Source organism: Aquarana catesbeiana, linkage group LG09 (genome assembly GCF_042186555.1).
Source record: "Aquarana catesbeiana isolate 2022-GZ linkage group LG09, ASM4218655v1, whole genome shotgun sequence".
Lineage (NCBI taxonomy): Eukaryota > Metazoa > Chordata > Amphibia > Anura > Ranidae > Aquarana > Aquarana catesbeiana.
Genome location: NC_133332.1, coordinates 260,897,943 through 260,922,406, shown reverse-complemented (window position 1 = coordinate 260,922,406; position 24,464 = coordinate 260,897,943). Strand labels below are relative to the sequence as shown.

The window sequence follows — 24,464 nt, the reverse complement described above, 5'->3', positions numbered from 1 at the left end:
CATGATGGATATTGGCAACATTGCCAGTTCTTCTACAGCCATTTACCTGATAATTGCCATGATACAAGCAGCTTCTCAAATAAGCCATATAGCGTCCTCTACTTCTAGAATGCATGCAGCTTCTCATGGTTCATTGCTAGGATGTAGGCAGCTTCTCAAAGCGGCCTACTGTCCTACATTACTGGGATGCAGGCAGCTTCTCAAGAAAGCCATCTAGCATTTTCTGTTGATAGGACCCAGCCAGCTATTGCCACCTAGCACCCTTCAGTTGCATTAGAGTACATTTGCAAGAAAAATGGCGAAGAGGGTGCGCCGGCCTAGTGCATTATCTCAAGACACCATTTAATGATATAACTTTTGTGAGTATCATTTTTTATTTTTAAGTTCACAAGTTTGTAATAAATTCTTTGACAGATCTCTAAGACCTAGATAAGCAATGTGGAAGACTTTGGGAGCACTGCACAAACCAATGCAAGAATTCTAGCGCTTTTTAAAGGGATATACCCTCTTCCTCAGAGCTCATAAATGTAAATGTTGGCACTCGGCACAAACATTTCTATGCATACATCATAAAATATGGTCTATATGCACGATCCCAGACGCAGATTTTTTTTTTTTTTTTTTACAGATCTGAATACAGCACAGGTTTACTGATCTTTACATTGCTTTATGCATAGACTCATAGAAAACAATACACCTGCCTTCAGAGCCGTAAAAAAAAAAAAAAAAAAAAGGAAAGAAAAAAGTTTGCTGATAAAAGTGCTGCATTTTTCACAGCCATGTGCTTATCCAAGCCTTTAGGGCTATCCAATTAGGACCAAGCAGGAGGAGATGCTGTACGTGTGTAGAAAAGTATCACAAAAAAAAAAAAACTCTTTTTCACATTCCAGGTAATTGGGACAACAGTATAAAATTTGAGAGAGGAGTTAGAAATCAATTTGTAACCGTGACAGCAGAACGAGTTCAGTGGTTGGTGAGAGGGATGGGAGGAGAAAAGGTTACATATTGTCCTGTCATCCACCTACAGTCATTGATAAGACAAGTCAGAGAAGGACTTGCGATGCATCCTGAGCTCCTATGGAGTAATCACACTTCGGGAATCTAGAGCACTGGAGATTTATGACAAAGCAAGGTAAGTCAGAAAAGTTCAACCACTAAAAATACCTTAGCATTGATTCAAAAACTAGCCCAGCAGGCTATGAACGATATCACAAAATACAAAATAATATAGATCTCTATGTACATCTACAGGGCATACTGTATATGCAGGATGATTTGTTTAAGCTCATATAAATCGAAGCAATGTTTTCTCTAAATTGTTTTATCGCTTAAAGAAAAAATATTCAACAGTTTTCCAATTTATCATATTGACCGCCTGGACAAAGTTTCTTTTTATATGCTTTTGTAAAATGATATATATATTTGTAGTTATAGTGTATCTGGGACCCAAACTTTTTTGGATAGAGATTGGTGCGGGGGTTACAATTCTTGTCAGGTATTTATTGCTAAAATGGAGATTAAAGGTAATGGGGTTTCTTTTGATTACAAAATATAGTGAAATTGAAATAGACCTCCAAATCACATAATACAATGAAAGACTACTAAGTGCTCAATTTAAAAGGCTGTAGACCCCTGGACTATCAAAAATATTTCACAGAGGGTGTATATGTGTGTGTGTGTGTGTGTGTATATGTGTGTGTGTATATATATATACATACACTATATTGTCAAAAATATTGAGGCGCCTGCCTTTACACGCACGTGAACTTTATTTACTATAACTTACGCAGTAATGTTGGAACAGGAAGGGGCCATCCCCAAACTGTTCCCACAATGTTGGGAGCATGAAATTGTCCAAAATGTCTTGGTATTCTGACGTCTTAAGAGTTCCCTTCACAGGAACTAAGGGGCCAAGCCCAACCCCTGAAAAACAACCCCGCACCACAATCCCCCCCCTCCACCAAATGATTTGGACCAGTGCACAAAGCACGCTCCATAAAGACATGGATAAGAGAGTTTGGGGTGGAGGAACTTGACTGGCTTGCACAGAGTCCTGACCTCAACCCGATAGTAAACCTTTGGAATGAATTAGAGCCGAGACTGTGAGCCAGGCCTTCTCGTTCAACATCAGTGCCTGACCTCACAAATTCACTTCTGGAAGAATGGTCAAACATTCCCATAGACTCTCCTAAACTTTGTTGACAGCCTTCCCAGAAAAGTTGAAGCTGTTATAGCTGCAAAGGGTGAACCAACTTAATATTGAACCCTAAGGACAAAGACCGGGATGCCATTAAAGTTCATGTACATGTAAATGTAGGCGTCCCTATACTTTTGACATATATATATGACAAACAAAAACATCAAGTTATCTTGAAATTGAGTGCAACCTACTAATCGGGGTATTGCCTAGTGACTCCATATAGACCAGCCTTTCTCAAACTTTTTACCCCCAGTGGAACCCCTACAATAATTTACAAGAGGAACCCTCAATGAAACCAGTTAATTGGGGGTCAATAAGAAAATAATACTCCTAACATTGGTGGTCAGTAGGAAGAATACCTCCCTTTAAATTGGTGGGAAGATTGCCACCCTCACAGAGCACCAGAAAAAATCATTGGTATTATGCATGCAGGCTTTGTCAAGTGGCCTTAGCTCAGGAACTATGCAAACAGGACAATCCTGCACAGCTCAAGCTTAGGGTTCCATGAAAGCCTAGTTTAGAATGGCTGATATAAACATTATAACCTGAAAGTTCAAATGTAAAAGCACCACGCTCTGTGCTTTGGAATGCTTTTATCCTCGAATGTCACCATGCAGGTAGTTGTAATAAGGTATTAATTAAAAACATCTTTCCAGAGATTGGGAACTCAATGTTCAGAAACCTTATATAGTAAACTCCTGGAATGTAAATGTTCTCATATAATGTTTAATACCTGGATAGCGGATTGTAAGTGACTATTCCAAAAGGCGTAGAATGTTTGTTTCTCATGCAAGAGGTCACTTCAAATAATGAGAATTGGCATGCATCATACATATATTAGCATGATTTTGAATGACATATCTAAATTCTCCAACATCTTTTGAATGACTTTCCTTGGAACGAAACGCGTAAGTGTGGGGTCAGTTAGTGGCATTATCAGGCTGGTTCGGACAGGCGGCGTTAATCTTGTTCATGCTTGGCTGTTTCTTTGCCCTTTATAAGTATGTAATTTGTTTTTTAATTAAATGGTTTCCACACTATGTGGCTTCCTCTCCCTCCATTCTATATGTGAGAGAAAGTTTCTAGTGCATACAGTATCCTGCTGATTGAAAGCCATCCATCCCTTTGGGAAAGATCTAAAGTGATTTTAGACCTCCTGTGTTAGGAGGTCTTGGGCTCTGGTAAGCAGTTTTATGTGGTGGTGCCTGGAGCGTTGAAGTTGGTGGAAGTGGTTGCTACCTTCGAGTTTAACAAGTTATTATTATTATACAGGATTTTTCTAGTGCCAACAGTTTGTGCAGCACTTTACAATAAAAAGGGAGACAATACAGCAACAATACAATTCAATACAGGGGGGTTACCAGCAGGTGTGTTCCTCACATGGCTTCCCGCAAACTGCAAACAGGACTTCTTATGACTTTCTTCAGACAATGGCTTTCTTCTTGACACTCTTCCATAAAGATTTGTGGAGTGCATGACTAATAGTTGTCCTGTGGACAGATTCTCCCACCTGTGCTGTGGATCTCTGCAGTTTCTCCAGAGTTACCATGGACCTCTTGACTGCTTCTCTGATTAATGCTCTCCTTGCCCAGCCTGTTAATTTAAGTGGACAGCCATGTTTTGGTAGGTTTGCAGTTGTGCCGTACTCATTGCATTTTCGGATAATGGATTGAACAGTGCTTTGCGAGATGTTCAAAGCTTGGGATTTTTTTTTCCACTAGATTTCAGTTAGGGGTATCAGAGTAAAGGGGGTTAAATACAAATATACACCACACTTTTCAGATATTTATTTGTAAAAAATTTTGAAAACCATATATCATTTTCCTTCCACTTCACAATTATGCGCCACTTTGTGTTGGTCTATCACATGTTTTTGATTGTAACATGACAAAATGTGGAAAATTTCAAAGGGTATGAATACTTTTTCAAGGCACTGTGTGTGTGTGTGTGTGTGTGTGTGTATGTATATATATATATATATATATATATATATATATATATATATATATATATATATATATATATATATATATATAAAAAACGACAGGACACGTTCTCCAATGCAACAATTTTATGCCTTGAAGAGCATTCGATATAAATACATTTTGCATTAGAGAACGTGTCCCGCTGTTTTTTTCTATTGGATATTAGTGGAATATTGGGAGTCCACCTTGACACTGATCTCTACATTGAGAACCAGAGGAACATTTGAAGTAACCCACCCAAATTTCTTTTTGATTGTAAACAAGCCATAGGAGGCAGCACAGTGACACTGCAAAGAGCACCAAGTGAGCGTTCTTCCAGCACAAAACAGGAGCACTGGCTGTACATTACAGCCAACCATTGTGCTGCCACATATATACAATATAAAACCAATCAAATTCAATTGCAAAATTAAATTAAAAAATTAAGAAAAGATGGCCTTGGGTCCCCCCCAATCCATGCCAGGCCTATCGGGTCTGATATGGATTTTGATGGGACTCCCTACGCCAACATTTTTTTAAAAAAATGGCATCCACCCCCTTAAAATCCATACCAAACCCTTATCCGAGCTTGGCAGGTCAGGAAGGGGGGGGGGATGAGCGAGCACCCCCTCCTGATTCATACCAGGCTACATGCCATCAACATGGGGACAAGATGCTTTGGGGGGCCCTCCTGCCCCAAAGCAATCCTTCCTGTTAAGTGCCTCTTCCCCACAACCATGGCTGGTATTTTTGGAGGTCTGTGGGCAGGGGGCTTAGCGGAATCTGGAAGCCCCCTTTAACAAGAGGACCCCTAGATGCCAGCCTTCCCCCTATGTGAATTAGTAAATACCCCTACCCATCCACCAAAAAAAAAGTTTAGTGTAAATAAACACAGGAGGCAGTTTTTGACAAGTATTTTATTAAAAATAAAAAATAAATTGTCTCCCAGTGTAGATCCAATCTCAATCACAATAAACGCCAGCCGACGACCTAAAAAAAAAAAAAAAAAAAGTTCTGCTTCCGCCGCTAAATAAACTGACATCATTGGGTGGCCCCACCCCCCTTCTGACATCATCGGCCAGGGCATGCCTTTTTTTTTTCATTGTCAGAAATTCTTTTTGTTGAGGACACCGGCAGCTGCCCATTCCTTAACCATCTGTGGTAAATTATTGCAGGCTTTCACTAATAAAATACTGAATGACTTAATAAAATAGCGCATGCTGTATTTTAAGTAACATTGTTTAGTGAATGCCAAAACATTTTTTGAAAAACTCTGTGCGGTATCTTAACGCATACTCGGATGCGGTAAGATACCGCTTTGTGAATGGAGCCCATAGTCCTTAATTAGCATAATGGGAGCCATCAATGTTTGTCCATTAGGTATAAGCTATCAACAGGCCAGATTCCAAATATGGGCACATAAAACATGGGTCATATACATAGGTGCCCTTATGCCCTGTACACACGATCGGACATTGATCAGACATTCCGACAACAAAAGCCATTAGATTTTTTCCAACAGATTTTGGGCCAAACTTGTCTTGCATACACACGGTCGCACAAAGTTGGCGGAAAATCTGATCGTTCTGAACGCGGTGACGTAAAACACGTACGTCGGGACTATAAACGGGGCAGTAGCCAATAGCTTTCATCTCTTAATTTATTCTGAGTATGCGTGGCACTTTGTGTGTCGGATTTGTGTACACACGATCGGAATTTAAACGATCGGATTATGTTGTCGGAAAATTTTATAGCCTGCTCTCAAACTTTGTGTGTCGGAAATTCCGACGGAAAAAGTCTGATGGAGCCCACACACGATCAGAATTTCCGACAACACAATCCGATCGCACTTTTTCCATCGGAAATCCCGACTGTGTGTACAGGGCGTTCGTTTTACAGCAAAAAAATGAAGTTCAGCATTCATAATGGCTGCGTGTTATCTTTTCACTCAATAATGAAACAAGCGCTGGGTCTAGAGGAATGGCTTGAAAAAAGTTAATCTTTTTGTAATTAAAAACTATTATGAACTTGTGGTGTGTGGATTAGAAGAAAGTGGTGATTCATCTAGTTGTATTATCTTCAATGGATTTATTTTGCAGTTATTTTATGGGAACCAATCTATTACGCACAAGGCTAAATATGGCCCTTGTGTGAGCTTTTATGACAAGTTTATCTTTATACCCTCTCAGTTTTAAATGCAGAGCAAATCTGTCTCTCTTTTAAAACCTTCATATTCTGTGCAGTTATGAAAGATTCTCAGATAATGGCCCATGAAATATTAGGAATGACTTAATCGAGTGACCATTTGTTATGTATCTTGCCACAAGTTTTTGCCATATGGATCTTTATGTATCTCAATATATAAAAGCAATATTTCTGTTCATCACAACATAAAGAATTCCAGGTATGGATACTTTATACATAGCTACAAGTCTAGCTTGAACTAATGTAACTATGCACAGAAAAAGGGGGATGACCAACTATTTAAGGAGAGGGAGCCGTGCCACGTCCAATACTCTATAAATACAAAACAAAGGGTTCCCCTAGGTGGACTTTTCCGGCACTTGCAAAGGCAAACAGGTGGGGTGTGCACAAAGTAAAGGGCATTTATATAATGATAAAAGGTATAATTTTATTCGTATAGGAAAATACATCGAGTAAAAAACAAGCAATAAATGTACATAGTAACACAATGAAAACTACATAGTAGCTATGATAGACAAAAAGCAATATATGATGAAAAAACTCTTCTCAGGACCGACGCGTTTCGGGGTACTACATATCTGTACGGTCCTTCTTCAGGGGCAAAACTAGGAGAGAGGGTTTCATCTATGCTAATTAGAAAGGGAATGGAAAAAAGAAGGTCAGGTGATTGGTCAAACCTTAGATAATAATGTATGGGAGATTGGGATGATCAATTGATCACCTACCTGAAAATGCGATTAATTGCTTGTGAAAGTTAATAAAAACAAAAACAAGCAGGGCACAAAAAGGGGACAGGATGTGGAAATACGTATAGGTATTATAGCCAGTATGGATCTATATAATTAGATGGTAAGATGTGCAGGGTGGTAGGCTGCAGTCACCGTAGGGAGGTGTAACAGTACTCCCGTCCCGCCCAACCCGGGCGCGTGCAAGCCAGAGCGGCGTGCTGAGGTCACAGGAAAGCGTCTCTGGAAGATAAGAAAATGTAGAAAGGACCTTAGGAGAGGGTCCAAAATGTATAGGTAGAGAGGGTGGGGTAATTGTATAGATATATATTGATCAGAATAAAACTCGTTCGTTTTACAGCAAAAAAATGAAGTTCAGCATTCATAATGGCTGCGTGTTATCTTTTCACTCAATAATGAAACAAGCGCTGGGTCTAGAGGAATGGCTTGAAAAAAGTTAATCTTTTTGTAATTAAAAACTATTATGAACTTGTGGTGTGTGGATTAGAAGAAAGTGGTGATTCATCTAGTTGTATTATCTTCAATGGATTTATTTTGCAGTTATTTTATGGGAACCAATCTATTACGCAGAAGGCTAAATATGGCCCTTGTGTGAGCTTTTATGACAAGTTTATCTTTATACCCTCTCAGTTTTAAATGCAGAGCAAATTTGTCTCTCTTTTAAAACCTTCATATTCTGTGCAGTTATGAAAGATTCTCAGATAATGGCCCATGAAATATTAGGAATGACTTAATCGAGTGACCATTTGTTATGTATCTTGCCACAAGTTTTTGCCATATGGATCTTTATGTATCTCAATATATAAAAGCAATATTTCTGTTCATCACAACATAAAGAATTCCAGGTATGGATACTTTATACATAGCTACAAGTCTAGCTTGAACTAATGTAACTATGCATATACTATACCTGGCTGATGCCCCTTGAAGTTGGGATTCACTGAAGTAGACACTGCTACTCCAGTGATCTCCACTTGGTTCTGGGTCTCATGCCAAGTGGCTCCACTTGGACAAGGAGGGGAGGTGGGGCGGTAATGTCCTGCTCTTCACCTCGTCCAATCAGAAAATGCTATGCATTCATTAATTCTCTGAATAGCGCCTGTACTGAGCAGCTGACTTTCTGTGTTCAGAATGCAGAAGGGCAGCTGCTTGTCAAGTGACCTGGAAGCAAGTGGAAATCACTGGGCTAGTGCTGTCTATTTCAGTGATTTCCAGCTTTCGGGGGTATCGACCAGATATAGATTGGTCCAAGCTACCAATGTAACTGTGTATAAAATATCCATACTGGAACTCTTCTTTAAGGTGAATGTCAAATTTTGCAGGCTACCATTAAGAACTTGGAAACAGATGTCATCTATGTACCTGTGCCATGAAATAATGTGGCACAGGACATAAACAAGTCCTTATTCCCAAGCAACTCTCTATCCCACTCCCCCAGGTACAGGTTTGCTTACAATGGAGTACAAAAATCCCCCTTTATCCACTTCAGCTCCAGAAGGTTTACCCCCCCCCTTCATGACCAGACCATTTTTTTCGATACGGCACTGCATTATTTTAACTGACAATTGCGCGGTCGTGTGACACTGTACCCAAATAAAATTTATATCTTTTTTCCCACAAATTGAGCTTTCTTTTGGTGGTATTTGATCACATCTGCCGTTTTTAGCTTTCGTGCTATAAACAAAAGATAACTGACAATTTAAAAAAAATATATATTTTAAACAATAAAAAAAATTGTAAAAAATCCAAATTGTTCATCAATTTAGGCCAATACTTATACTGCTACATATTTTTGGTAAAAAAAATCACAATAAGTGTATATTGATTGGTTTGCGCAAATGTTATAGCGTCTACAAACTATGGGAATTTTTTTTTCTTTATTTTTTTCTTACTAGTAATGGCAGTGATCAGTGGCTTATAGCGGGACTGCAATATTGCGGTGGACGAATCAGACACTTGACACTTTTTGGGAACCAGTGACACTAATACAGTGATCAGTGCTAAAAAAATATACACTGTCACTGTACTAATGATACTGGCTGAGAAGTGGTTAACATCAAAGGGATTGCTTTCTAACTGTGTGGGGGGTGCATTAAGTGCGGGAAGACAGAAATCTGTGTTCCTGCTTAGCAGAGACACAGGATCTCTGTCTTTCCTACTAGCAGAACGACGATCTGCCTTGTTTACACACTTATCTCTGTTCTGCCTGTCTCACAAACGATCGGTGAGTCCTAGCAGACAACGCGTCCGCCAGACCCGCTGACTGGCTCCCGCTGGGTCCAATCACAGCAGGAGCAAGCTGCTGGCGGCGCGCGCACCCCAGACCTGGAAGTCGCAGATCATATACTAGGTACGTGATCTGGCACAGAGTGGCGGCCCTGCCACAGTATATGTGCGCGGGTCAGTCGCTAAGCGGTTAAAGGTGCCTTGAACCTGGAGGAAGTAGGTAATAACCTAGACAGAAGATCATTAGGCCCCTGTTTCCATAGGGTAAAATCCTCAAAGACTTGTTCAACCACCAACACTCCAAATGTATGTGAAATTGGGGAATATATTTTGTTTAAATCTAATGACATTAAAATAGCGTCCTTTGGTAGTATGACATTCTCTAATGTTCTCAATAGGTGGGGTGTATCTTGAATATAAGAAAGTAGTAGATGTACTTGTTCTTGTAAAGCGTCTTATAAAAAAGCTGATCTTCTTAGTATTACATTTTAAATGAAAACTTTCATAGGAGAATTGTGGAGACCTTCATTGCTTATTTCCAGGCTAATATGCTGATTTACTGTACCAGAACATGTTTGCAGATAAAGACTTCCTAAAGACTGGATAAAACCTTCTTGATAGACATGCTTGGTTCAGACCTCTAGGCTTTTCAAAGGGGATTCCACAATACTGGTTCCTATATTTTTATCAGGGAAGATTTATTTCAAAGAAAAGATAAGAGAAGCATATAAAAGCTTCTCCTGCTGAGCTTTCTTTTAAAAATACTGTTTTTATGGCTGCCATGCTGACTCATTGGATTCAGCGGTTTCTGAGTCACCATTCTGGAACAGATCAGGAGCTTAAATTTATGAGCAATGTACAAAATATTTTACATTGTAACATTTGTTGGCTAAATACTGTTTGTGTATAGGTAAAGAATAACTGTACCGTCAGTAGAAACCTATTAACTGCCATTGTGCCTGAAGGGTGCACCAAAAACGAATGAGGATGTAAAGCTGGCTCAAACATGAATCGAGATTCGTCCGGTTCAGTAGGGACCGGCCACATTGTGATCCGTGTATGAGCACCCTGGTGTATGTCTGTTTTTGACCGAACAGTTAGTGCTACTGACTATAAGCCAGTGACAGTATTCATTGTGTTCTGCCGGCAGGGAAGACTCCTTGCGCTTCCCTCCGGCAGAGCACAATAGCACTGTGGGAGGAATTCCCTCATTCACACTGGCTGCGTTGAAGGGAGAATCAAGCGATTTTCTTTCCTTCCACCCTCAGTCCAGGAAGTAGATGTTGAACTTGGATGATGCCTGAATAAAGATGTTTCTGTCCTTATGCAGAGGAGAGAAGATTAAAGCATTGTCAGGGGAATAGAAATATGATCTCTGCACGGAGAAACGGTCAAAATAGCTTGAAATCACACATAAATACCTCCTTGATCGAAGCTAACTATAAGGTATTGATGAGATGGTACATGGTAGGAGGAATAGCCGCGTATGTCCCAGGGGCCTCTTCCTCTTGTTTTCGAGGGTGCGGTATGGAAGGCACAGTATTACATATATAGTGGTCCCAAAGTGAAACTCTTCTGTATCTACAATTTCATTTATTCACTTACACAGGTGAATCTACTTAAATCACCACAGCAAGCTCTTTTTGGGATACCCAGTTGATGGAACACAAAGACAGGCAGGGAAACTCATAGCCTTTACTTTCACCGCAGCTAGTATAGTGATAGCTAGGTCCTGGAGGGCACCTACGATCCCCTTCGACTTGGTGAAAAAAAAGTTGTCATGGATCATGGTAAACAAACGTCTTTTCGGCAACTCTATTAGATAAACTAGCTAGGTTTGATAAGATCTGGGAACCCTGGATTAAATACTTGTCTGACCCCTTGTGAGCCATAAGAGATGAGAAAACCTCATACTATGGAGTGCTCTCTCTTCTTTGGTATTCTATCCTCTTTCTATTCTTTTCCCCTCTTTTCTTTGGATTACCCCTTTCCTTATACTCTTTCTGCAGCACCAGGGAGACGGGTGTCACAGGGAAGGCTACAACACTCTACTCAAATGCTGAATTTTTGGTCTGTATTTATAGATCACACTGATCCCATGATGAATGGGACAGAGGATACTGGCCTCACGGTTATGTGACCATGGTTTTTCCCCTCCTCCCTCATATGGTATGTGGTGGAGCGACGGGGAAACCATAAGATACTTATCGGTACCTCTAGGGTGCAGAATTGTTGTTCTGTTGTGTTATTTTTTTTCCTCTTCTTTCTATCTCTGATATGGAATAACAAGCTGTAACAGATGTGCAGGTCATAAGATTTAAAAATTCATTTCCCCAAATGTTCAGTGTACTGCGATACAGATATATGAAACGTTGTCAATCTCTTACATTTCTTTTTTGTGTTGTAAATTTTAATAAAAATCATTGAAACAAAAATATGATCTCTGTGAGACATAATAAATGTCTGTAAGTGTTCCACTTACACATTACGTATTATACATGTACTTAGCATAAACCAATATTTCTGAAACTAGGTCCACTTTAATTTAAGGCCCAACTCAGGAATTACAAAAATTATACCCTTGCAGTATTGGGTTGTTGATGTATCTGGGGTGGGAGATGGATTTTTATGTTGTTAGTATTTAGAATTTGGTTTTAATGGTTAGTGGTTCGGAAGCCATTGGAGAGATTGGCAGAGACGGGTTTCAGGAGTTGAACGATTTAGGTAGTTGGATGAGTCTGGCAGCAACATTCATGGTAGACTGAAAGGGAGGATAGACTGTGTAAGGTTTGGCCAACAGGAAGTGAGTTGATAAGTTGAGGTAAGATACATCAATCCCTCCACTGGCTTCTGAATCACTAAAAAATAACTAATTTATACAATTCTAAATACTAACAACATAAAAAGCCATCCACAACTCTGTCCCCAGATACAGGCAGCTTTGTGGTGTCACTTTTTAAGAAGTGCCAAATTTCAGAAATGTTACGAAGGTTAAGGTGGCAATATTTGGACAGTGACTGAAGGAGGGGATGTTGAGCAGAGTCCATAAACAATGACGAAAGGTGCTACTACCCCAAATTAATTAAACTCCTCCTGAGCTGTCGGGTGGAGCATGTGCAGTAGCTCAGCTGCCAAAGTGATGAATGGATAAAGGACAATCCGAACAGTCCAAATTTATTATATCTCCATAAAGTAAAAAAAAAGTACAGCAGAGGTAGACGCGTTTCAGCCGCAACGGCCTTGTTCACAACATTAATGTACAAAACCACACAAAATATATACTTGTAAAATACATCCCCCCCGCCCCCCCCTTCATTGGTCACAGAGACTTCCAGTTAGGCTCAATGAGACCAGAAAGGGAGGAGGATTGAAAGTTGTTATTTAAGAAAGCAAACCACAATAAAAAATAAAGATAGAATATATGTAATTCATAATAATAATAATAAAAAAAAAATTGATAAACAATAATGTAAATGGCCAAGGGCAGAACAAGATAGGACAACAGAATAACACACACACACATACATTATAACTAGCGTAAATGTAAATCCAAGTCCCACCTGAGGTTCAACCCCAGGGGGACTCTAGTTTGAATCCTAAAAATCCACCACACTTCTCTATTCAAAAGTTGCCTATCCCTATCTCCACCCCTGGGCATTGGAGTCAATCTCTCGATGCCAGTGAACCTGAAAGAAGACAAATCCCCAGCATGGCATTCTCTGAAATGTTGTGAAGCATTTGAAATGTGTTTAGCATTGGGATTCGAAGTGTCACAATAATGCTCCCTTATTCTAGTGCGTAGGGCACCTGTAGTGCACCCCACATACTGCAAATTACATGTGACATAAAATATAGTATACACTACAAAACGAGTCCCAGAATTAATGCACTGTTTACTTTCAAAGCTTTCTCCCGAGCTAAAAGAGCTAAATGACCTAGTAGGGGCATTTAAATGACAATATCTACATGTTTTTAAATTACATGGGAAACTGCCAGGGTAGGACAACCAGGTAGGGCCGAACTTTCTTGCCTAGTGATGTTAGAGACTCGTGACATAGAAGATTGGTGTTTTAGATCAAGTAGCTCCTTCTCAACAATGGCCTGGAAAACATCCACTGTGGGGTTCCTAGCTTGTACTGGATAAAAAAATGTATCCCCTTTGTATATAGAGCTATATGGAATCCCCACCAGGCCAGACTGAGATTCAGACTGTAACTGATCCAAAATTAATTTGGCTTTTAAATCAGAGAAAACAAAAGAATCACAATTACCATCTAAAGTGACTGAACTACTTACAGTTGAGCAGAGTCCAGGGTGGTAGTTGTGTCATTTATCTTGATGGAAAAGTAAGGTGGTGGGGACATGGGGGGTGGGAATTTATCATGGGGGGAGCTCATGTAGCTTGGAGCTACCTTAAAGCTCATGGAGATGGCTGATATTATCAAATGTTCCCTCTGGTATTTGAACACAGCTCATGCACTTAAAAGCATAATGCAACAAAAAGCTGGGACTAGCAGTGCATACACATCTCAATAGAAAATACTTCCCCCGGAAAAAATGCAAAGCAAGTCTACTGTAGCCTTAGAACTGACATCTACACTGAACCGTTAAATAAAACAGGAGTCTGGTGTCCAGAACTTGTTGCATGCCTCTTAAAGCGGGAGTCCGGCGACCAATCTTTTTTTTTTTTTTTTTTTTTTTAGGTCATTGAGACACTTTGCTAATCCCAAAATAATACTCACAGTTTGGGTGTAATATTTCTTCCTCTGTCTGTTTTCGTACTGAAGAATAACATAAAAATTTGGTGTTGGCTGTTTCCATCTTGCTTGTGGGCATGTGAAGCCCACAAGCATTGATTTCCTGGATGCAGTGAATGCTGTTCATTCACAGCTTGTTCACACGCATGATCATTGTTTCCGCACTGAATCTTGGGAAGCCTGACACTAAGCTCCCAGGAGACAGTGCGGCACCGGGGAAAGGCAATAAACACGCCTACTCCCATGGGAGGAGAAACAGGAAGTGCCACAATAAAGTACAATATAAAGGTAATTACAGCGATAAAAAAAAATTTCGTGCGGCATTTGAACATCTATGCAATTAACTGAAGGGGGTAAGATTAAGTTAAAAATTTGAGTGGAACCCCGCTTTAAGTTTGAGATGGGAATGAGGGTACTAAAATATTTAACCCAGAAGCACACCCCTACCATGCCCCAGTTAAGTAGACCATGAAGAATACACCAAACATTATTGGTTAAACCCAGAAGTCTAATTTTTCACTGCTACTTTTTTAAAATGAGAAATGCAATAATTTGGTGTCCTGGAGCCCAGCCTATGGCCCTATGATTTTTGTTTTGTTTTTTACACTCCACTGAGCCCCTGCAGGCTTTGTGCTTTTCTTCCAGGTGCTAACTTAATTTTGAGCCAGTAATTGAAAATTCAACTCCGTTCTAGTGGTCATATGGTTTGGTTTATTTCTTTCACACATACATTTTTTTTTCTGTGCCGTTCATTCCTTTTCTATAATTAAGTTTATTTCTTCTGGTCTCTTTTTGTCAAATATCTTTTATTGAAAGAAGATTTTCAAAGGTTACAGATAGCAAAGAAGAGGCACAACACTTAGTAACATGACTCCAGGAACTGTTTATGACATTGCATCGATATGTTCCAGAAAATATTCATGGGTCAGTACAATGTTTTTAGATCCATGTAGCATTGTCCAACAAAAGGCAATCATTTTCAGTGTAGCGCATACCCCTGAAGGAGGCGCTGTTTTCTCTGGTCCCCTGCTCTCAGTGCCCATCACTTTTCAAGCAGGACCATGCTCTCAGACACACCAAGGCTGAAGGGGTGGCTATTTATTGCAACAATGCACAATAATTCAACAATCAAATGGAGAATGGCAATAAGCACTTCAACGAGTATGTGAAAAAGTTGCAAAATAACATCTACACTTGGTAATAAACTAGCAGACCAGTGATTGATCCCTTATCCCTATATTATTAGAGATCCTGTCTAAGAGGCGATACTAGGACAATGGTCTGGCAGTGTTTGGTTAATCTTCCCCTGCTGGCCAGTACGTTGGAGCACTGAAAAATAGGATTTTTATAACAGCTTACCCGTAAAATCCTTTTCTTTGAAGTACATCACGGGACACAGAGCCATAGTAGTTACAGGCCACCTTCAGGTGATGGACACTGGCACGCCCTAAATTAAAAAGTAGACTCCCTATATAACCCCTCCCACTGGTGGAAGTACCTTTTAGTTTTGTAGCAAAGCAATACTAAAGAAGAGAGGGACCTCTGTGTCCCGTGATGTACTTCAAAGGATTTTACGGGTGAGCTGTTATAAAAATCCTATTTTCTTATCATACATCACGGGACACAGAGCCATAGTATTTACTATGTGGGATGTCCCATAGCAATGCCAACTGAAGGGAGGGAGACACAATAAAAGTAGGGCACCAAGAGACTAGAGGACTCATACTGCAGCCTGCAGTACACTGCACCCAAAGGCGATAGCCTCATGATCTTTTACATCTACTTGATAGAATCTGGTAAATGTATGGACTGAAGACCAAGTTGCTGCCTTGCAGATCTGAGCCATGAAGGCTTGATGATGCACTGCCAAAGAAGCACTAACAGCCCTGAAGAAGCTTTAATATACACAATCACTTGACGAATCCATTTATAAATAGTAGATTTTGACGCTGCCTGTCCCCCTTTAGGACTGTCTAGCAACACAAACAAAACATCTGTTTTATGAATCTGAGCGGACACTTTTTTAATAGATTTTAACCGCTCTCACCACATCAACAGAATGTAGTGATCTTTCTTCCACAGAATGCGGTTCTGGAAAAGATTAAGGCAGAACAATATCCTTGTTTAAATGAAAAACCGATACTACCTTCGGACGGAATTCAGGATGAGGCCGCGATACAACCTCATCCTTATGAATAAACCAATATGGCTCTTTACAAGAAAGAGCAGGCAACTCTGATACTCTTCCTGCAGAAGATATGGCAACCAAGAAAATAGTTTTTCCTCGTCAAGAGGACCAAGGAAAAGTCTTGTATTGGCTCAAAAGGCTGCTTCTGTAAAGGCGACAGGACTAAGTTTAAGTCCCAAGGGTTCAGGGTGACCTGACTGGAGGATTAATCCGAGTTACCCCCTGAATAAAGTTATGAACCAGAGTCTGAAGCAAGTGATCTTTGAAAAAAACACAGATAAAGCCAACATCTGGCCATGATAGTACTCAAGGCCAGCTTAATTTCTAATCCTATCTGTAGGAATTCAAGGATCCTGCCTATGACATTTTTCCTGGGGTGCTAACCCCTGGATTCACACCAGGAGACATATCCCTTCCAGATTCTATAGTATATGACTCTGGAGGCTGGCTTCCTAGTATTAAACCAAGTAGAAACTACTGAAGCTAACAACCCATGATCTTTTAGAATGTGGGTCTCAATAGCCAAACCGCTAAATTTAGCGTTTTGTAAGGTAGGATGGAATACCGAACCTTGCAAGAGAAGGTCTGGCCATTAGCGGTAGGGTCCAACGGTCCCCTACCGCCATTTTTACAATCTTGGCAAACCAAGATTTTCTGGGCCATGCTGGGGCCACAAGAATCACCTTCTTCCCTTCTTGCTTAATCCTGCGAGAAGGCGCGGAAGCAGTAGAATAGGAAGGAACGCATAGATCAGTGAAAGACTGATCCTACGGAAAAACCAAGGCATCTGTTCCGTATGCTATTGGAACCCTTGTCCTTGACACAAAGTTGTCGATCTTGTTGTTGAACCTGGACGCAAACAGATCCACGTCCGGAACTCCCCATTTTTGGCATAATGACAGAAAGATGTCGAGGTGAAGGGACCATTCTCCCGGTAACAATTTTTGGTGACTCAAGTAGTTCGCCTACCAATTCCCTATCCCTGGAATGAAAATTGCTAATAGGCAAGGAATGTTGTTTTCCCAAGGTAGAATATGGTTCACCTCTCTCTGGACTGCATGACTTCTCGTGCCCCCTTGGTGATTGATATAGGCCACAGCTGTGGCATTGTCAATTTGGATCCTGACAGGACAATTCTGTAGCCTGAGCGTCCAGGCCTCCAGGGCCAGGCGTACTGCCTGAATCTCTAGAATATTGATGGGCAAGGTCATTTCTGATTTGGACCATTTCCCTCTCGGACAGACGCTTCTTCCAGGACTGCTCCCCAGCCCAGAAGGCTGGCATCTGTTGTTACCACCTTCCAGGTAACTAGTAGAAATGATTTTCCTTTTTGAAGATTCTTGGATATCAACCATCAATTGAGGCTCTGACGCACTTTGGGGGATAAACGCATTGGGAAGTCCAGAGCTTGGACCTTTTTGTTCCAAGTTGTGTTTTGCAGCAGTCTTGAATGAAACTGCACATAAGAAGCTGCCTTGAAGAAGCCACCATCTTTCCCAAAAATTTCATGCAAAGTCAAATAGAAGGATTCTTCTTTGTTTTGATCAACTGAATCAATTCCCTTATGGAACTGATCCTTTCCTGGGGCAAAAACACCATCTTCTGAGCTGTATCTATGACCAGCCCCAAGTACTGCAATCTCCTTGATTGTTTTAAGGAGGATTTTCTAGGTTGAGAATCCAACCTAGGTATTCCAGGTAGCTGACTGTGGTGACCAAACTTTGGTTTTAAGCGAGCTACCGATTGATCTATCAAGAGTAGATTGTTTAAGTAGGCTAGTATCATTATACCTTGAGCACCTAACCTGGTTAAAGGAGGAGGCAGGATCTTTGTAAACACTCATGGTGCAGTAGCTAGACTGAAGGCAGAGCTACAAACTGAAATGAAGATTTTCTACCTTGAAGCGTAGAAATTTCTGGTGAGCGGGGAGAATCAGCACATGGTGAAAAGCATCCTTGATGTCGATTGACGCCAGAAGTTCTCCCCCTTGTAGTTGTAGGATGGAGACTACTGATCGGATTGACCCCATGCAAAAAGAACGGTATTCAAAAACTGGTTTAGATCTTTGAGATCTAAAATGGGTCTGACATCCCCGTTTTGGAATTGTGAAAAGGTTTGAATAATTGATCTCTGGGAACGTTTGCGAAAACAAGGAGACGGGAACCCTCGGAACTCTAGTTTTTAACCTAGGGAAATTGAGGAAGCCACCCATCTGTCTTGACATTGTTCCTGCCAGACCCTTGAAAACTGTAGACGCCTTCCCCCCACTCGAGCGAGCGGGGGTGCCCCTTCATAAAGAGGCTTTAGTATTTTGTTTTGTTAGTTTCCTCTCCCAGGTCCTCTTTTGGTCCTGGGACCAACCCTGAGGTTTACCTTTTGAACCTGATGGTGGAGGCCGTCATGACTGCCTGGAGGCTGATGCCCCTGGCACCAGAGAAGAAGCATGCTTTAAAAGAAAAAATGCTTAAACTTCTTTTTAACTGGTAAAATGGAACTTTTCCCATTATAAATTCTTTGGATATACCTATCCAGATTGTCAAATAGCCGTTCACCATGTAATGGGAAACTGGCCAAGAGCTTTTGCATGGCGCTTTGGCTGACCAATTTTTCAACCATAGGATTCTATACACATGTACCAGCCCTAGCTTGAACCGTGAGGCCTGGAGAATCTTTCATAGTGTCTACTGTAAAACACAACGCTTCTGATATCCCAGCCAAATCTTGGGCCTGCTGATCAGGAATAATCTTGAGTATCTCCATCAACTGGTCCTTTAAGGACTGAGATACTCTGATAGCTGCCAGCGCAGGCAGAACTTGCGAGTGAAATAGCTTTTAAAAAGGAATTCCAACTTCTTATCTGTTGGATACTTTAGCATATGATCATTGTCTATTGGACATGTCAGGTACAGAGGATATAGCAGCATCAACTGCTGGAAATCCCCATTTCTTATAGAACATTTCCTCCATAGGATAAAGTATTGAAAAACTTTTTTGGAGGAAAAAACTTTATCTGGGTGCTCCTACTCAGAATACATAAGCTTTTTTAGCCATGAATGGATAGGAAAAGCATGAACAGATTGAGGAGGCTTTAACGAACCCAAACCAGAAGTGGGCTCTTCGATTGACTGTGCTTATTGGCAGTAAAAATATGGAGCGGACCAATTCAGTGAGAGACTGTACGAGCCAATTTTTCCTGCGAACCTGATCCTTTCATATTAGGTTCTTTGGACATCAGCCTCTTCCTGGTCCCTTGAGAGAAATTCGGCATCTCTCGCCCCTTGTTCCTCATCATGAGGGTCGGGGACCTGTTATGCTTAGTCCCACTCTGGGATGCGATTAAGCATCAATTTTTTTCTCCAAAGTAGGAATGGTTGGAGAAAAAACCTCCTTAGTCATATATACAGGGGCTGTAATGCTAAAAGCAGCTGCAACCCTTGCCCTTCCTGATGGCTCACTCTGACCAGCCATATTACTCTCAGGGGAGGATGCCCTCTTTTTTGAGACGGGTCTAGGCTCCCTAGTGACTATAGTCTTTCTAGAGCCCTTTTTTGAGGTGATTTTAACCTCCCTTCCGACCATAGCCCGATGCACAAAGCAGAGGTACTACCAGAAGGAATGCATGCATTGCTTGAGCAATAGTCCAGCTCTGCTGCTGCTATTAATGCTCAGCCTGATGCAGTAGTAAATGTGTCAAAGGAATGCCTGTGTCACCAAACCTCATATATACCTTCGCTCTTGTGTCCCTCCGCAGTTTGAAATAGCAAAAATGGTGCCTTTAAAACACACATTCTCCGCGCTGGGCGTTGGAGGACACCAATGCCATGCTAAGCCCCGCCCCCCGTTGCTACGGCCCTTCCCCTCTCCTTTCAAAAGAAAGCGCGGGCTCTGATCCTGTGGGATCAACAGAGAGAAATTTTGAGCGCTCTTTCCCTGAAGGAAAAACAGCACAGGGGGGCGTCTGGTGGGGAGGCAAACCCCCCCAGACTTACCGGATGTCTGCTGCCAGCTGGAGGAAGAGAAACCTGCTGTTTCCTGGACACATCGTGGGCTCTCTGAGAAGCATGAGATTTAAGTGCTCTATACAGCCCCCAGTGGTGACACATAGGCATGACAACATTTACTAATTAAAGGAGACATTCATAAGAAAATTTTGAAAATTTCTCAGAAAAACTCCACCTACCTTTCCCGCCGCAGGGTTTCTGTGGTAAACCAACAGACCCAATCTTCACCCTTCACGGTGGGTTCCGTTAAACCTTCAAGAGCTGGGGATCCTCGAGGAAACCCACAATCTGGACCTGTAATAGCACCACCGCCAGTAAAACTTTATAGCCTTAATACCAAAAAGTACTGGATCCCGGGGTCCAGCTCTCTAAAAAGAGAAGCGGTACAGGCAAGACCTCGTTTCTTCGGATACGAGGCCGGGTACCATTCAATTCGGCCAAAAAGACACTTTGAATGGATCCGGCTGCATGGCTAGCCCCAGCAAGGATTGCTCCAGTGGAGCTCAGCACAGCACATCTTTACTCGTGACCAACACCTTAGACACTGGTGAAAAAACTGAGGTACTCCCACCAGTGGGAGGGGTTATATAGGGAGTGCACTTTTTAATTCAGGGCACGCCAGTGTCCATCACCTGAAGGTGGCCTATAATCCACTTAGTAACTACTATGGCTCTGTGTCCCATGATGTACGATAAGAAATGAAGTTCCTCTGAACCTGGACATAGGTGTCCCCAGTAAGCAATAGGCAAATAAGGTCTTTAACCACTTCAATACAGAGCACTTTAAAAAAAAAGGATTTTCTTAGTTTCTGTCAGAACATTTTGTAAATAAATAATTTGTCTCCTTCACTGATGTGCGCTGATGAGGCGGCACTGAAGGGCACTGGTAGGCTGCAATGATGGGCACTGATAACTGGCACTTATGGGCAATGATAGGCAGCACGGATAGGCAGCACTGATGAGCAGGTGCTGATCGGCACTGAAATGCAGCACTGATTGGTGTCACTGATGGGCACAGACTGGCATCACTCATGGGCACAGCACTGATTATCAGTGCCCTGATTACCTGTACAGGTCTCCCCTGCAAAGAGATGCCGCTGATCGGCTCTCCTCTCCCCACACTCTGGCAGGGTGAAGCAAGGAGAGCCAATAAACGGCACTTCTGTGTTTACATGTGATCGGCTGTAATTGGATACAGCCGATCACATGGGTAAAGAGCTGCGTCATCGGTTCTTTACCAAGATCGGGGTTGCGCTGTGTCCTAGTGGCCGCGGGCATGCGAGTACAGTGACACTGGTGCGACGTCACATGACATCGTCCCAGAACGAGAGGGATCCCGTCCGCCATCATTTTACTATACAGCGGGTGGGAGGAGGTTAAGTAAGGTGTGGTAGGATATGAGCATGGGCTTCTCACTGGCTCCTAGGGTGTTGGCTTGGCTCCTCCAAGTTTAGACATGTTTAGAGGCATTCATATCTTCTAGTGACTATGAATGCAAAATGGACAGATGAAAGATCCACCTTCTCCATTCATAGGTCACTTTTCATTGGTGAAAGCAATAGTACAGCTTCTATGGATGGTGGAGGGTGGGGCAGAAAGGGCAGGCATAGTCGTCACTCTTGGCAAATGCCTGTCACAGGTCCAGCACTGGTGTTAACCCCTACTGCATTGATCACTGCATTTTTATAGCACTGGTCCCCAAAAAGTGTAATTTGGGGTCAGATTTGTCCATCGCAATGTCGCAGTCCCGCTAAAAATCACAGATCGCCACCATTACCAGTAAAAACAATAAAGTAAAAAAGTCCCTAAATCTATCCCGTAGTTTGTAAACACAATAACTTTTGCGCAAACCTATCAATATACGCCTATTACGATTTTTTTTTAACAAAAATATGTATTAGAATATATATCGGCCTAAACTGATAAATTTGTTTTTTTATATTTTTTTATGGATATGTATTATAGCAGAAAGTAAAAAAAATCTTTTTCTTTTTTTTTTTTTAAATTGTTGCTCTTATTTTGTTTATATCACAAAAAATAGAAACCGCAGAGATGATCAAATACCACCAAAGGAAAGCTCTATTTTTGGTTAAAAAAAGGATGCCAATTTTGTTTGGTACAACGTCGCACGACCGCGCAATTGTCAGTTAAATCAACGCAGCGCTGTATAGCAAAAAATGGCCTGGCCATTAAGGGGGGAAATCCTTCCGGGGCTGAAGTGGTTAAAGTGACACTCTATGATATCCTTATTATCCAAAAATAATCCGTACACATCCATTACCTAATGGCCCAGTAATCTATTTTTCATTTGTTTCTTACTGTGTTTTTTTCTATCTTCTTTTAACTTCTTCCATGAGCTTCTGATCCTCTCCTTTTTCACATCACTTTCGTTTGTTTGGGGCGAGCAGTGCACCTTAGTTGTGATCATGTGCGCTGCTCTCTGCACAACTATAAATCCCATTGTCCATCCCGGGAGCAAGCAAAAGAGGGTGGCCATGTTCCTTCATACAGTGGGATCATGGAAAATAAATGTAGCCACCTTTCTAACAGGATGTTGGGTCACAGCAGCAAAAAAAATCAAGAAATTAAAAGGGAGAATTGGAAGAGGCTAAGAGCAACAGAAGGGGCTTTTTTTTTAGTTAAAAGCACATAATTGAATAGAATTTTAGTTTTTTCCAGTTGAGTGCCACTTTAAGTCTATTGCTACATCTCCTGTATTCTGTAAAGCGGTTCACTGGCGCTAACCTTCTCTTATATATACACTGGGATTACAGCAATGCCGGCTCTCAGGTTTTACTAGCTCTAGTAAACTTGACATAAATACATCTTTCCAATGGTTTAGAGCAAGGATTACCAAATCAGCATTTGGGGAACATTAACAAAGAGGACTGAAAGCCGTTACATAAATGGCCTTTAAACCAAGAATATCCCCATCAATTCTTCATAAACCCAGGGGTGTCATGCAGGGATTCCCTATTTCTTTCTAGAGGCTCCTATAGATAATTCAAAATTCCTTTATTTTTGCTGCAAGTAGTAAACTGCACAAGTGTCCATAGAGATTTACAAAGTACCAGTTTATAGACTAAAGCCTCGTACACACGGTACGATTGTTGGCCAACCGAGCGTCTGATTTTTATCAAAAGGGCGTGTGCCTTGATCTTGTCTTGCATACCAACGTTACACAAATTTTCATGCCACAAACACGAATGTAGTGATGTCCTATGAGGAATTTCAGCTCTTGAGCGCTACCCTTTGGGCCCCTTCTGCTAATTTCGTGTTTGGTGAGCATTGATTCCGAGCATGCGTGTTTGTACTTTCTGTAAAAGGGTGAATTAATGAGATAATAATTAATAAGATAAGCTGCCAACACAACAATAATAATTGTAAAGGTGTATGTGGATAAATGTGTAGCGCTGGAACTGTTAACGTGAAAAAGCTGGAAGGATACCAGGCGGGTGATGGTACAATCCTAAACTGTAAGTGAATCAGAAAGAAAGCAAATCTGTGCAAAAATAAATAAAAAATGGGCAATCTAAGTCACACAGTGACGTGTGGCTGATGCCAAGTACATACAGATATATACAAACTGAAACACACATATAAGTGTTGAGGACACACAGGGAAATATTATATAGTCCACATGAAGAATGTCTAGTGTACAAACATAAGGCAAAAATGCTTTTGCACAAAATAATAAGGTGTGAAAAGAGTGATCATTCCACAAATTGAAGAGCCAAAAAGTGAGAGCAATGTAATAAGTCCATATATGTGGAACGCCAAAGTATATTCACAATGTGGTCTCAAGTGAAATGGCAGTACTCCATTCAGATCTTTGGTGATCAAAGCATTCAACCATTTCAGCAAGACCTGGGGCTGTGCCTCAACCGTCTAGGGATAAAGGGGATTGTGGATCCACACGCCAGCCGCTGTGAATTATACAGGCATGGATGAAAACCGGGATTGCAAGTATCGAACTTCGATGAGGAATCGCTCCAGGCCCTTCTCTGACAGTCATCAGGTGTAGCAAACAGGGATGCCAGCAGTCACCAACCACACTCTCCAAGCAGTAGTGCAGACAACGTTGTTTTAGGGATAAGAAAGAGAAAAAAGCCTCCACATGGCATAGATCAAAAATGATAGGGTTTATTTGAATAACAATTACAACATCAAGGCAGATG

The 24,464-nt window shown here is 41.2% G+C and overlaps 1 protein-coding gene across 4 annotated transcripts in view; it reads left to right on the top strand.

Moving 5' to 3' along the window:
• Positions 1–24,464, top strand: part of AVPR2 (arginine vasopressin receptor 2) — a 218,021-nt gene that overhangs the window by 163,570 nt on the left and 29,987 nt on the right. Inside the window, exon 1 of one of the 4 annotated variants that reach the window (XM_073600298.1) lies at positions 647–1,132. The exons of the other annotated variants lie outside the window; for them this stretch is intronic. The gene's annotated coding sequence lies outside the window, so the exon portion shown is untranslated. Of the gene's footprint in view, positions 1–646; positions 1,133–24,464 lie in introns of those variants that run through there. 4 annotated transcript variants of the gene reach the window in all.